We start from the raw sequence: 13,195 nt of genomic DNA, 5'->3' as shown, positions 1-13,195 counted from the left end.
ATGATTATGTAGTGTCCAGACTTTCCTTCTCATTATGTTATTCAACTTGAAGTCTATTTTTTCAGATGTTGATGTTGGCATTCCTGTATTTTTATGGTTGTGATAGACTTGGGAGATTTTTCACCATCCCTTGATTTATAGTCTTTTTTTGTCTTTGAAGTTTAAGATTTGTCTTTTGTAGGTATCATCTAAGTGGGTTTTGTTTTTAATCCAGTCTGCTACTCTGTTTTGAAGTGGCACACTTAGTCCATTAACATTTAGTGTCATTATTGACATATATAGATTTGTTGCAGTCATTTTATTGTGTTTGTGTTTGATGTCTTTCCCGTGCGTGTGTGTATGTGTTTGTCGGTGTGGTTTTATTCGTCTTTGTTCCTCTTCTATATCTGTGCTGTTTTGAGTGCTGCTTTCTTTATATTTAGTTTTTTATTCTATGCTCTTATGTGATGCTCTTGTGCTTGTCTGCTTTTATTTTTGCCCATGGAGATCACGCTAATTTTTATTTGTAATGCTGGTCTTGTTTTTACCTGTTCCTGTAGTTTTTTCCTTGTCTAAAAATACCTTTATGTCTTCCTTGTATTTCAAGGATAATTTTGCTGTTGGATATAGGATTCTTGGTTAGCGGATTGGTTTTTGTTCCCCCCGCCCCCCTGTATTTTACATATGTCACTGGACTCTCTTCTTGCCCACAGTTTTTCTGAGAATTCTGAGCTTATCCTTATGAGTTTTACTTTGTAGGTGAGTTTTTTCCCCTGGGATTATCTCCTTTTCCTAGAAATGGGAGAGTTTGACTACAATATGTCATGATGTTTTCCTTTAGAAAGCGGTCCTGCTTGGAGTTCTCTCAGCTCCCTAAATAATTATTTTCTTTTCCTTTGTGACAGATGAATTCAGATGGCATAGTGGTTAAAGGTGAAACTGAGATACAGGGAGACAGACAGACATAACTGACAGGACAAGGGAGAGTAGAAACAGAAATCACTTTATTAGGGGGAGCTCCTGGATGAGGTTCCGTGACCTAGGACAACAGGCTAGGGGAAGTCTTGCTCAGCAGCTTGGGGTGCGGGTTTTTAAAGGGGTGGTGAGGAATGTATGGAAATTATGGCAATTAGCATATGGGGTCAGTAAACTCTGAGAATTGCTTGTCGACTCCTTGTGGCATCTGGTTTCACTGGATATATTATCTGGCGCCATTTGCTACTGACTTTGGGATGTGCAGTGAAGCACGTGCAGGGCCCTGACCTGCTTCCTCTTAGTCCAAACAGAGCTGCCTAGTTCGGACCTAGCCCAAACAGTTACGAATTGGGCTTCTAACCACAATATCAACAGTTCTAACCCATCAGTTGTTCCTTAGGGAAAATATATGGCTCTCTACCCCTATAAAAGTTCTACCCATGTTATAGCGTCCCTATGAGTCAGCATTGACTCGATGTCAATGAGCTTGGATTTAGTTTGTGGTTTTTGTGATGTGTGGGAAATTTTCTTCCATAATTTCTTCTATTGTTTTCTCTGTAGATTTTATTCTTTCTTCCTGTTTCAGAATCATGGTGAGATGTACGCTGTTTTTCTTTTTAGTGTGCCACATCTTTCTCAGACTTTCTTCTCATTCTTTCCCTTTTTTATTGCTGCTCTTATTAATTCAGTCAGAGTGATTGTCTTCCAGCCCGCTGACTGATTTTCACTTTCTTCTATTCTATTTCTGAGTTTTCCTATGTGTTCTAATTCTGCTATCTCACTGTTTATCTTCTGAGGTTTCTTTTGGTTTAAGGAACTTTGCTTTTCTGTTTCTTCTGTTGTTCTCATGTGTTCACCACATCTCTTGAAATGAACTAAGCATAATTCTTCTGAAGGCCCTTTCTTGTAGTTCCAGGGTCTATTCTTCTTAGTACTCCATTGGGTTTGGGTGATTACAGTTGTTCATATTTATTTTACTTTATTTTTTTGTGGGGGGTGGTGTTACTGTGATTGGCTGTTGTTTCCTTGGCATCATGGTATAACCATAGGAGGTTTGTGAGCTGCTAGGTCATGTAGAGGTAATTGGCTCTGTCTAGTGATGTGAGAGAGATCTAATAGGACCTGGAAAATATATGATGGTGTAATAGAGAAAGGGGGAGCTATATCAGTAAGTGGAGAGAAAACAAGAGTGAGCACAAAATAATAATGATGATAGTGAAAATAACTAGTTGATTGGATAGTCAAAAATGTTTGTAAAAATAATGGGAAAATAAATTTTAAGAGACATAATCAGATTTAATAAGTTTTATGAAATATATTTTACTTAGTGAAAGAGAGAGAGCAGAAAGTGATATTGTGTGGATGTACAGGCAAAAGAAGGGACAAAAGAGACAAAGGACAGGGTGTGACTTGGGTATATGTGCTTTAACTCTGTTGCTCAGCAGCTTTAATGTGGGTGTGTCTAGGTTCTCAGAAGGGGATGAGGGTGGAAAGCCTTTGTTTGGGAGGTTGGGAGGGTGTGCCAGAATCTACAGGCCACCTGTTTTGATTGGGACAATTCATATGCTCAGGAAGGTTGAGGCACACACTTGGAGAGAACTCTGGAAGAGGAAGTGTTAGAGAACTAGAAAAAATATATTATAATATAACAAAAATGCAAGAAACCAAGGAAAATTAAAAACTAAAACTCCCTTATGGGTGGAAATTACTACTCCCCTTTTAGTATTATTGTGTATATCCACCTTGTGTTGTGTGAAGGAATGGGGGAATGTGTGAAGGGAGAGCACCACAGAACAAAACAGGAAAGAAGGAGGAAACAGAAAAAAAATGACAAAAAGTGAAGGTTACATACTGATTATTTCTGCACCAAGATGTCCAGGCTATCTCTTATCCATGAGGCCCCCCTAGGGATCAGTGAGGTAAGATATTTAGCTGACTGAGTTGCCTTAGGGGTTGGGAAAACTTGGTTGTACCTGAGAGAAATATGGCTCTTGTATGGTCGGATCAATACCAAGCCGGCTTCTAGCAGCAAGTGACCTTGAATCTCCCCCACCCATGAGGAGCTGACCAGAGCTGGCTGAAACAACTAGCAGCAAGTGGCTTTGAATCTCACACACACACCTGCGGAACGGACCAGAGCTGGCTATGTAACCTGTTAGCAGCTTTGCAAGTTTTTTTTCTTTCCTTTACTCACAGCCCATTTTTCTCACGGCCCGTTTTGTTCACAGCCCGTTTGGCTCAGTGTCTGCTTTGTTCTTGATCCACCACTCTGCACCCGGCATGAATGCACCTGGAACCAGGAAGACACCTTATATTCAAAACACCCGGACATGCCTGTATCTCCCAATCCCTGACTACTTTACCTTATATGGACTCAAGATAGCCCACTAACATGTTCCCTGGCCATGTAAGCACCACCCCTGGAGCCTGGTTTGCGACTCCCTCGACTTGGACACTGTGGTCCGTGGGACTTCACCCAGGCTGGATTTTTCTCCCCAATAAAGCCTGTTTGTTCTAATTCAACTGATTTGGATTCTGGAGCTTCTTGACTTGCTTACATTGGAGCCAAAACCTGGGATAAGGACCGCCTCGGTGGTTAGGGGCCAGGCCCTGCAAGGGGCTCTTCTACAACTGATCCTCAGTGGTAGAGAACGGCACGATCAGTTTTGGATTCGGGTAAGTCCTGCCCCTCCATCTCTATGTCCGAACCCTTCCTGTCCTGTGTCACGGCCATGTCAGGGACGGCTCTCCGCTTCTATTTGGGACCCTATGACCTGGGAGACATCTCACTAGCAGGGGAGCACCTCCGTTTAGAGTTTCCTCTAACACAAGGGACGCCTTGTCTTGGGGTGTCAGGGCATCATGGGCAATACCGAGTCCAAAACTAATCCTAAGACCACCTTGAGCTGTCTCTTCCTAAATTTCTCCAAATTAAAAATTTCCCAAAGCATCCGCAAAAAAAGGCTAGTCTTTCTGTGTACCAACGAGTGGCCTCGATACCCTTTAGACAATCAGTCTAGGTGTCCCTCCGAAAGCACTTTTAATTTTGGCATCCTCACTGACTTGGACAATTTTTGCCCCCGTTCAGGAAAATGGTCAGAGGTTCCGTACATGAAGGTTTTCTGGAATCTCCGAGCCCACCCATCTCTATGTGTCCAGTGTTCTACCTCACAGGTCCTTTTAGCTAAATCAACTGAAAGGTGCATAGCGGCGAAAACAAAACTTGAAAATAACCCCGATTCTCCCTACCATACCCTAGCACCGTCCTCTGCACTTACTGAAAAGCCAGACACTCTTGGTCTCCCGCCTCAACCGATTCCTAATCCTACTACTACTTCCCAGCCTCTGCCACCCTATGCACAGCCACTCTCCCTCCCTTCGCCATCATCTTCCCCCTCAGCTGCTGGACAGCTGCTCTGGTCCGGTCCCACCCATTTTGCCACCCTTCCCCCATCTCCTCTCCTCTGTCAGTGCATACTTGTTCCTACCTCCTGCCTCTTAGGGAAGTAGCTGGGTCTGAGGGTGTGCTAAGGGTCCATGTTCCTTCTTCTCTCCAAGACCTGTCCCAAATCAAAAAGCAACTTAAAAAGCGTGATGGTTCCAGTGGTGTAAATCTCACACCAGATCATACCCAAATCTGCTGCAGGTCTCCAAGGTGAACAGCCTCTGGCATGTTAAACAATGTAGGTAAGGGAAGTTAACAAGGTGAATCCATAACTTCGGATTGACTGTAAGGGCTGGGGCATGAAGCGGGAAGGGCCCCTAAAATTGCCGCCGTTGGCTCCCTGGGTACCCTGACCCCAGGGCGGATTCCTTCCCCCCACCCGCCATGGCATCCCGACACCGGGCATCCCCAATTCCCGCCAAAAGGAAAAGGAGCCACGCGGGAGTGGGCATGCTCAGAGAGGACCACGGGAGCGGCCCAGGCTGGAGTGCCCCGGACATAGAAAAAAACCCAGCAGTGGTTCGCCAGCCTCACTTAAAACTGGTGCAGACCGGGGGATTCCGACTGTTTAATTAAAACAAAGCATCTCAAAGGCCCGCGGCGGGTGTTGAGGCGATGTAATTTCTGCCCAGTGCTCTGTATGTCAAAGAAAAAAAATTCAAAGAAGCGCGGGTAAACAGCGGGAGTAATTATGACTCTCTTAAAATAGTCAACTTGGAAAAAACTTAAAGAGGTAACAGTGGAAGAATGAAAATCCTGCTCTTTTCCTAAACTGCCTCTAGGAGGTCCTCACCCAATTTATAAAACTGGATCACCAAACCCCTGCTGGGGGAGCTGTCTTGGCCCTCCATTTTATCTCTCAGTCAGCTCCAGATATAAAAAAAAAAAATTTAAAGCAGAGGAGGGACCACAAACCCCATTATAGGATCTGGTGAAAATTGCCTTTACAGTTTTTAACGCCCAGGAGGAAGTGGCTGAATCAGCCCGACAGTCCAGATTACAACAAAAGGTGGCCCTGCAACCCAGGCTCTGGTAACTTCCTTGAGGCCGGCAGGGGAGAGGCTGACAGATCCTCGCATACAATGGGATGCAGCCCCGCCAGGGGGCTTGTTATAAGTGCGGTAAGGACGGACATTGGGCCCACCAATGCCCAAGCCCCTAACCCCCACCAAGCTGTGACAGGTTTGCCTCCAGAAAGGGCACTTGAAGTCTGACTGTCCACTCACAGGCTTCCCACGGCTGCCACAACAGTCAAGGTCAGCTGAAGCCTCACGACAGTCCTTCCTGGCTGGTGAGCTTCTGGGGCTTGCTGAAGAAGACTGAAGATGCCTGCACTCTGATACCCCAATAACCCTAGCCGAGCCCAGGGTCACCATCCAGGTAGCAAGTAAATCCACCTCTGTTTTATTGGACACGGAGGCTATTCCGTCCTTCCTTCATATGTTGGGCATAGTCTCCCTTCCACGGTGACTGTAATGGGGAGTGATTGCACCTCCTCAACACCCTACAAAACCCCCTTCTTGCTCTGCATCTTAAACCAATACCCTTTCTCCCATTCATTCCTAATAATCACCTCATGTCCTATTCTGTTGCTCAAATGCAACATTTTACAATGCCTTAAGGCCTCCATTTCCCTAATACCTCAGCAGCCTCACATTGCCCATCTCCTCTTTGCTGCTGTAGCCACCCTGGGGCCAGACGCTCCTCCCAGAACAATATTCAGCCTCCAAAAAACCTCCACCAATTCCATGGCCACCTTCCCAGTGAAAACTGGGCAATTAATTTTACACACATGCCTAAACATAAACATCTTAAATAGTTGATAACATTGGTGGATACCTTTTCAGGGTGGATTAAAGCATTCCCTACCAGCCAGGAAACAGCAGATGTTGTTGGTCAAACTCTCTTAAAATCTATAATCCCTAAGTCTGGCTTTCCACACTCTATCCAGTCTGACATTGGCACAGCCTTCATTTTGCAGGTGTCCCAACAGGTCTCAGCTGCCCTGGGAGTGGATTGGAAACTACATATTCCTTATCGCCCCCAGTTGTCAGGCAAGGTTGAGTGCGCCAACGGACTTATAAAGTCACAGTTAACTAAGCTCTCCTTAAAGGTCTGCCTCTCTTGGCCAGATCTCTTTCCTGTTGCCTTAACCCGCCTCCAGGCTTCCCCCAGGGAGCCCATGGGTTTCAGCCCATTTAAATACTATACGGCCATCCAGTTGTCCGAAATTATTCTCTGCCTCAGAATACAACTCTGCTTTCAGCTTTCTTACCCACTCTATATTTGCTCCACAATTTACTCAGGTCCTACACAGACAAACACCTTCTGGACATGGGAGACACCTCGTTTCTGGGCACCCAACCCCTAACCTCTCCCTAGGAAATCAAGTCCTAGTAAAAACTCGTCATGCACCTGGCCCTGAACTCCAGATATGGTGGAAAAGCCCAGACACCATAATATTCACTACCCCATCAAACTGGTGTTGGCTTCTGTAAATATGGAAATGCGGTCACCCAGCCACCGGTGGCAGTTCATAGTTACCAAAACCTGGGCTGATAATTCGAAAGCCCATTCACAGGTTATATATCTATCGTGCTTACATACACACTAGCTGGCTGATCAAACCCTGCTAATCCATAAAGTCCAACAAGAACTTCAAGAACAGGTTACAGGACAGAGGTCCAAGGGAAAACCTTTTTCATGGTTCACCATTATCCAAGAAGGGGTAGCCCTTCTTAACAACTCCAGCCTGGTTAATCTTTCCTCTTGTTTCCTTTGTGCTGCCCTCCATAGGTCTCCTCTGGCAGCAGTACCTTTACCTCAACTGGTTAACTACATGGAAAAAAAAACACAACAGATGCCTTTGCACCGGTAATTGAAGTTCCCCTGTTCCACAATCCACTACTAAAAAAAATGGCCGTTTTGCTATTCAGACCCGGGACAAGGTTGTAACAACAATGCAAATAACCTCACTTTTCCCCCCAGTGCCCCACCCCCCAGGTGGATTCTTTTGGTGCAATGCCACCCTGACAAAAAAACCTTTCCACACCTTCACCATCCCATCTATGTATGCCAGTCACCCTGGTTCCCCAGCTAACTATGTACATAGTCCCTGAAGTAAACGCTCTGCAAAATCCCTTCCATGGCACCATGAAACACACATGGGCATGTGTGTTTCCTCCCTGTCATGGTGAATTTAGTGGTAGCCTCTTTCTTGGTTGGCTCAGAAATGGGGGCAGGAGCCCTATCTCACTCTCTGCACTCTTCACAAAACTGGTCCTCCAAACTGCAAGCGGCAATTCAAAACACTGCATTAACTTTAAATCTCTTACAGTACCAAATAACATTCCTAGCCCAAGTAGCCTTGCAAAAAACAAAAGCCCTAGACCTCTTAACGGCTGATAAAAGGGAAATGTGTATATACCTGAATGAGAAGTTTTGCTATTAGAACGAATCCGGGTTGGTGGAAACCAGTATAAACAAACTTTGTAAGTTGGGACAAAAGCTATCGGGTCAGACCCCCAGCGTCTAATAAGGAGGCAGGTGAACTAATCCATTCATCGGTTGGGTTGCTCCATTAAAAGCCCCTCTTACAACCCCTCTTGCACTCTGCTACTTCTGGCGCCCTGTTTGCTAAACTTTCTTTGCAACCAAATGCAAAAAAAATTCTCATGTTGCCATTAATCAAATGTTATTGCACCCTTACAGTCCTCTCCCACAGGAGCCAGACATTCCCAACCCATAAGCCCCTCTCATGCCATCCCAGTACCTGCAGGAAGTAGGCAGAAAAGTCATCACTCATATCACCAAAGAGTTGGGAATGTATGGCCGGCTCAATACCAGTCTGGCTTCTAGCAGCAAGTGACCTTGAATCTCCCCCACCCATGCAGAGCTGACCAGAGTTGGCTGAAACAACTAGCAGCAAGTGGCCTTGAATCTCCCACACACACCTGCGGAACTGACCTGTTAGCAGCTTTGCAAGTTTTTTTTCTTTCTTTTACTCATGGCCCATTTTTCTCACAACCCGTTTTGTTCAAGGCCCATTTGGCTCAGTGTCCGCTTTGTCCTTGACCCACTGCTCTGCACCCAGCATGAATACACCTGTAACCAGGAAGATAAAAACCCAGACATACCTGTATCTCCCAATCCCTGACTACTTTACCTTATATGGACTCAAGATAGCCCACTAACATGTTCTCTGGCCATGTAAGCACCACCCCTGGAGCCTGGGTTGCGACTCCCTCGGCCCGGACACTGTGGACCATGGGACTTCGCCCGGGCTGGGTTTTTCTCCCCAATAAAGCCTTTTTGCTCTAATTCGACTGATTTGGTCTTTGGCGCCTCTCGACTACCTTACATCTCTCAGAAGCAACTTGTGCTGCTTGTCAGTCGTAAAGGGGAGTCTGTGAACAAGCATTGTTGCTCTCCCATTTTAAGAAACTTTGGTCTATTTAGCTTTTCAGTTGACTTTCTTGCTCTTAGGAATCAGAGAATCTCACTCTGAGTGGAACCTCTCTGTGGTTGATGAGTAGATCTTCCCATGCTTGTTATCTGGCAGCCATATTCCACTGTGTCTGTAATTAGCACACTTTCAAATAATTCAGTAGACTGTATTTTTCCTCATAGTTTCAAATTTAAGACCTCAAAGTTTCAAATTTAAGTGGGTACTTTTCAGTCCAAAATCAGGTTCAGGTAGAGGAGAGCCAAATGTAGGGTCCAGAGCCAAAAGCCGAAAATGTACAAGAGCCACAGTGGGTCTTCTTCCTTTTACCAATGCTCAGTCAGAAATATTGTCTGGCTTCCTGACAATCAATTTTTTGTTAGTGTATTCCATATGGAGATAGTCATGTAATTATTCAACATTTGTGTTATTTACAAAAGGTATTTGCTATAAAGAAGTAATTGGCTTTGCAAAATTCTATCATGTGGTCTCTAGCTTCTTTCTATCAACAAGACGATATTTCCCTTATTACTATTCTTCATCTTTGCTTCCAACTTTTGAATTCCCTCCCAATAATTTTATAGATAAAAATTCATATATCGAATCTTTGCCCTTTATCTTTGGCTGGAACATCTGGTTCATTGATCTTTTGTGTTGCCTGCCAATCCCAGGAGCCATCAGAAAACTGCCAACCTTAGATTCACTGATTACCTACCCTTACAATTGTATGGAGAAGAACAGAATCCTCTTTCTACTTTCATTTGACTCTGGATCAGAAGGAGAATTTTAGGGGGAAATTGGAGAATATTCTGCAATTGTCTACATCCCTGATAAGTGGTGATTTTATCCTGAGGAAACTATTCTGTTCCAGTTGAAGACCAAGAAGAATTCAAACTGCTTTCAGATGATATTCAGGAATTATAATGGCTGAAATAGGTGTTTCTTCAAAATATAACAGTACTTCGAGTAGAAAATTCCCAAAAGATAGCAGCTATTTCAGAGAAAACAAAGCATTTGAATGAACTGAAATTGCCCCTGACTGCTTTGAAAGAAGTACAAGAAAGTCTGAAAGTAAAAATTGTAGATTCTCCAGGGAAACTAAAAATTTATAAAGAGAAAATAAAAGATACAGTCCAGAAACTTAAAAATTCCGGGCAAGAAGTGATGGAGAAACATGAAACTTATCGAGACTTCGTTTCCTGTTTGCGTTCATGTCAGCTGGAGGTGAAGTTATATCAAAAGAAAATACAAGACCAATCAGATAACAGGGTAAAACTAGCCGGTATCTTAAAGGAGAGCCTGAACTTGGAAGATCAAATTGACAGTAAAGAGTCAGAAGTGAAGAAATTAAAGGCCGAAGAAGATTCATTGAAAGGATGGATTTTTATGAAAAAGGAAACACTTGCTACACTACAATTCAAATAAATAAGAAACATGAGGATATCAAGCAGTACAAGCACACAGGACTGCAATAAAGTTCAAGAAACAGAGGTGCTGTCAATGAGCGAGTGATCACAAGTGATCAAGACATCCAGAAATTTAAATTTAGAATTCAACAGTGAAAAGAGACCACTGAAAGGGAAAAACTGAAATCTTAAAGTGTGTGTGTGATCATTTTTTTAAAACGGCTATCACTTGATCTCAGGCGTTTAAAATGAAAATGTGTCACTCTCTTTAAGAAGATTTTGGGGTAGTTCTCTGTAGTACAAACTGGCCCCACAGGGTCTTTGCTTTTACATTTACAACATCTTTTCGACTGCACTTGTGTAGTCTGCATGCATGTCTCCCCTTCACCTTTTTTCCTAACTTGCCCCCATTCCCCCATAAAAGCTCCTAGTAGAATACTGTTGCTCTATGAAGATTCTGGGTTTGGTTTTGGTTGATGTAATTGGATTTTGACTTATGTAATGTCCTCTTAAAATTATTCTACATCATTGTTAAATATATTTTTCACTAGAAATGCAATTGCTTAGATTGTTCCCTGTATGCTATGAGACTTTTATTATCTTTATCACAGTTACCTAAAATTACTTAATACTTTTGTTCTTAAGAAAATTCATATATCATACACTTCCATAGTATGTTTCTCTTATTTAAATAGTTTTATTGGCACTTCATCCACATGTCACATAATTCAATAGTTCAATCATATCAAGAAGAGTTTTACAATCATTACCACAATCAATTTCAGAACATTTTCTCCTTTCTTGTACTCAGTGTTATTCATGTAATTACTTTTTCTAATTGTGGCAAAATATACACAACAGAATATTATGCATTTCAACAATTTCTACATATATAATTCAGTGCCCCTGATTATACTTTTTGTGTTGGACAAACATTATTGATATCCTTTTCCAAATTATTCCACTTCTATTAACATAAACTAAATGCCCCCTAAGCAAAACCTCTTCCTCTTTCACCCATGGTAACCATTAGTCAGAACTGATTTTTTTAATTTTAGTAGTAGTTTTCTTGATATAATATTCACATGTCATATACTTGTATAGGTAAATTACTTTTTAAAAGGGTTGCATACACATCATCATAACACATTGTAATTCCACCCCTCCTGCATTCATTGTTTGCTCCTCAATTCCCCACAACTTCCCCTACCTGTCCACCCCCCCATTCCTGATATTCCATTGCATCTGTTATTGTTTCTATACATCCACTCCTTCTATGCTTCATAAACTAGAAAATGTAACAGAAACAATAAGAACACAGCAGAAATAAGAAAATCATAGTAGTAATATTACTACAGTATTGGGTAGCCATCCTTGGCTTCCCCTCTCATCAGAGTATTTCAGTTTTAAGTTCAATTCATTGAAAATACCTTTTTTCCACAACATAGAGGCTACACACTTGGACCACTGCAACTGTGGAAAATGAAGATGGAGAAGCCCAATATCATCAGTCAAAACAAGTCTAGTGATTGTGCGCAGAACAGACCATCAATTGATCATATAGAATTTCAAATTGAAACTGAAGAAAATTAAACAATTCTGAGATAAAAATATGACCTTTAATATATCCCATATAAATTTAAAGCCATATCCTAAAACAGTTTGATACATGTAGCACTAATGACAAAAGATCGCATAATTTACGGTGACATCAAAAATAGCATAACATGTAAAAAACAAGTGATCATTGGACAGAAACAACAAATCAAACAGATGACATAAGAGACTCTGAAATTTGCTTTAAAATATAGAATAGCTAAAGCAAAAAGAAGAAATGTTGACTTCAAAGAGCTAAGTAAACGTTTTCATAGGGTGTTTCCCCTTGGAACAAAATTTGCACTTGTCTGTCAGTTTATCATACTGTGGTAGCTTGCATATTAATGTAATTCTGGAAGGTATGTCACTGCTATTTAAATTATGAGCAGGGTCATTCAAAGGGAATAGGTTTCAGCAGAGCACCCAAACTAAGAAAGACTATGGAGAAGGAATGATCTGTCGAGTTTGGAGGAAGTATCTACTGAAAACCATATGATTAACAGTGAAACCGTGCTAGATAAATAAAATATCATGAAGAGAGGGGAATATTGTTAGATGATGGGACTCTCATCTTGGAAGGCACTCAAAATATAACTGAAAAAGAGTCCTTCTCAAAAAAGAGTCAACAATAATGACATGGATGGAGTAAAGTCCTTGGGAGTAAAGGCTTTGAAATCTTCATTTGCAGATGTGGCATGACTGAAAATGAAAAGAAGCAAGTGCTTACATCAATGAACATTTAGAGCTTGGAACATATAAAGTATAAATCTAGGAAAATTACAAGCCATCAAAAATGAAATGGACTTCTTAAATATTGATGCTGTAGGCATTGAGTTGAAATTGACTGGTATTTGTCATTTTTAATTAGAAAATCATTTGGTTTACTATGTCTGGATTGACAGATTCAGAGGTATGGCATCACATTCATCATAAAAATGACATTTCAAGATCTATCTTAAAGTACAATATGATCTGTGATAGTGTAATATTTATCTGTAGACCAGGAAATCAAGTCAATAAAATTATTATTCAAATTTATACACCAACTAAAACTGGTGATGCATAAATTGCAGAATTTTACAAAGCCTCTGTTTAAAATTGATCAAATATTCAATCAAGATGCACTAATAACTACTGGTGATTGACATGCAAAAGTTGGTGCCTCCATGAAGTGATCATTGAAGATGTTGGTGCTACAGGAAAGTGAGGTGAGGAAAGCAGATGGTGCCTGGTTATCAATTGGAATAGTGTCTGGAGTCTTAAAGACTTGTGTTCATACAAGCAGCTATCTAAAATACATCAACTAAGTAAGTTCACATGGAAGAAGCACACCAGTTTATGTGATCCAAA

The 13,195-nt window shown here is 41.9% G+C and overlaps 1 pseudogene; it reads left to right on the top strand.

The window, feature by feature from the left end:
- Window positions 1-4,783: 4,783 nt before the first annotated feature.
- LOC101644064 lies at window positions 4,784-10,441 on the top strand (annotated as a pseudogene).
- Window positions 10,442-13,195: the final 2,754 nt, after the last annotated feature.

This window comes from Echinops telfairi, unplaced genomic scaffold (assembly GCF_000313985.2).
Source record: "Echinops telfairi isolate 266 unplaced genomic scaffold, ASM31398v2 ScPeMD7_42;HRSCAF=159, whole genome shotgun sequence".
NCBI classification, from domain to species: Eukaryota; Metazoa; Chordata; class Mammalia; order Afrosoricida; family Tenrecidae; genus Echinops; species Echinops telfairi.
The sequence above is the reverse complement of the archived record's forward strand: the minus strand, read 5'-3'. Positions and strand labels throughout refer to the sequence as shown.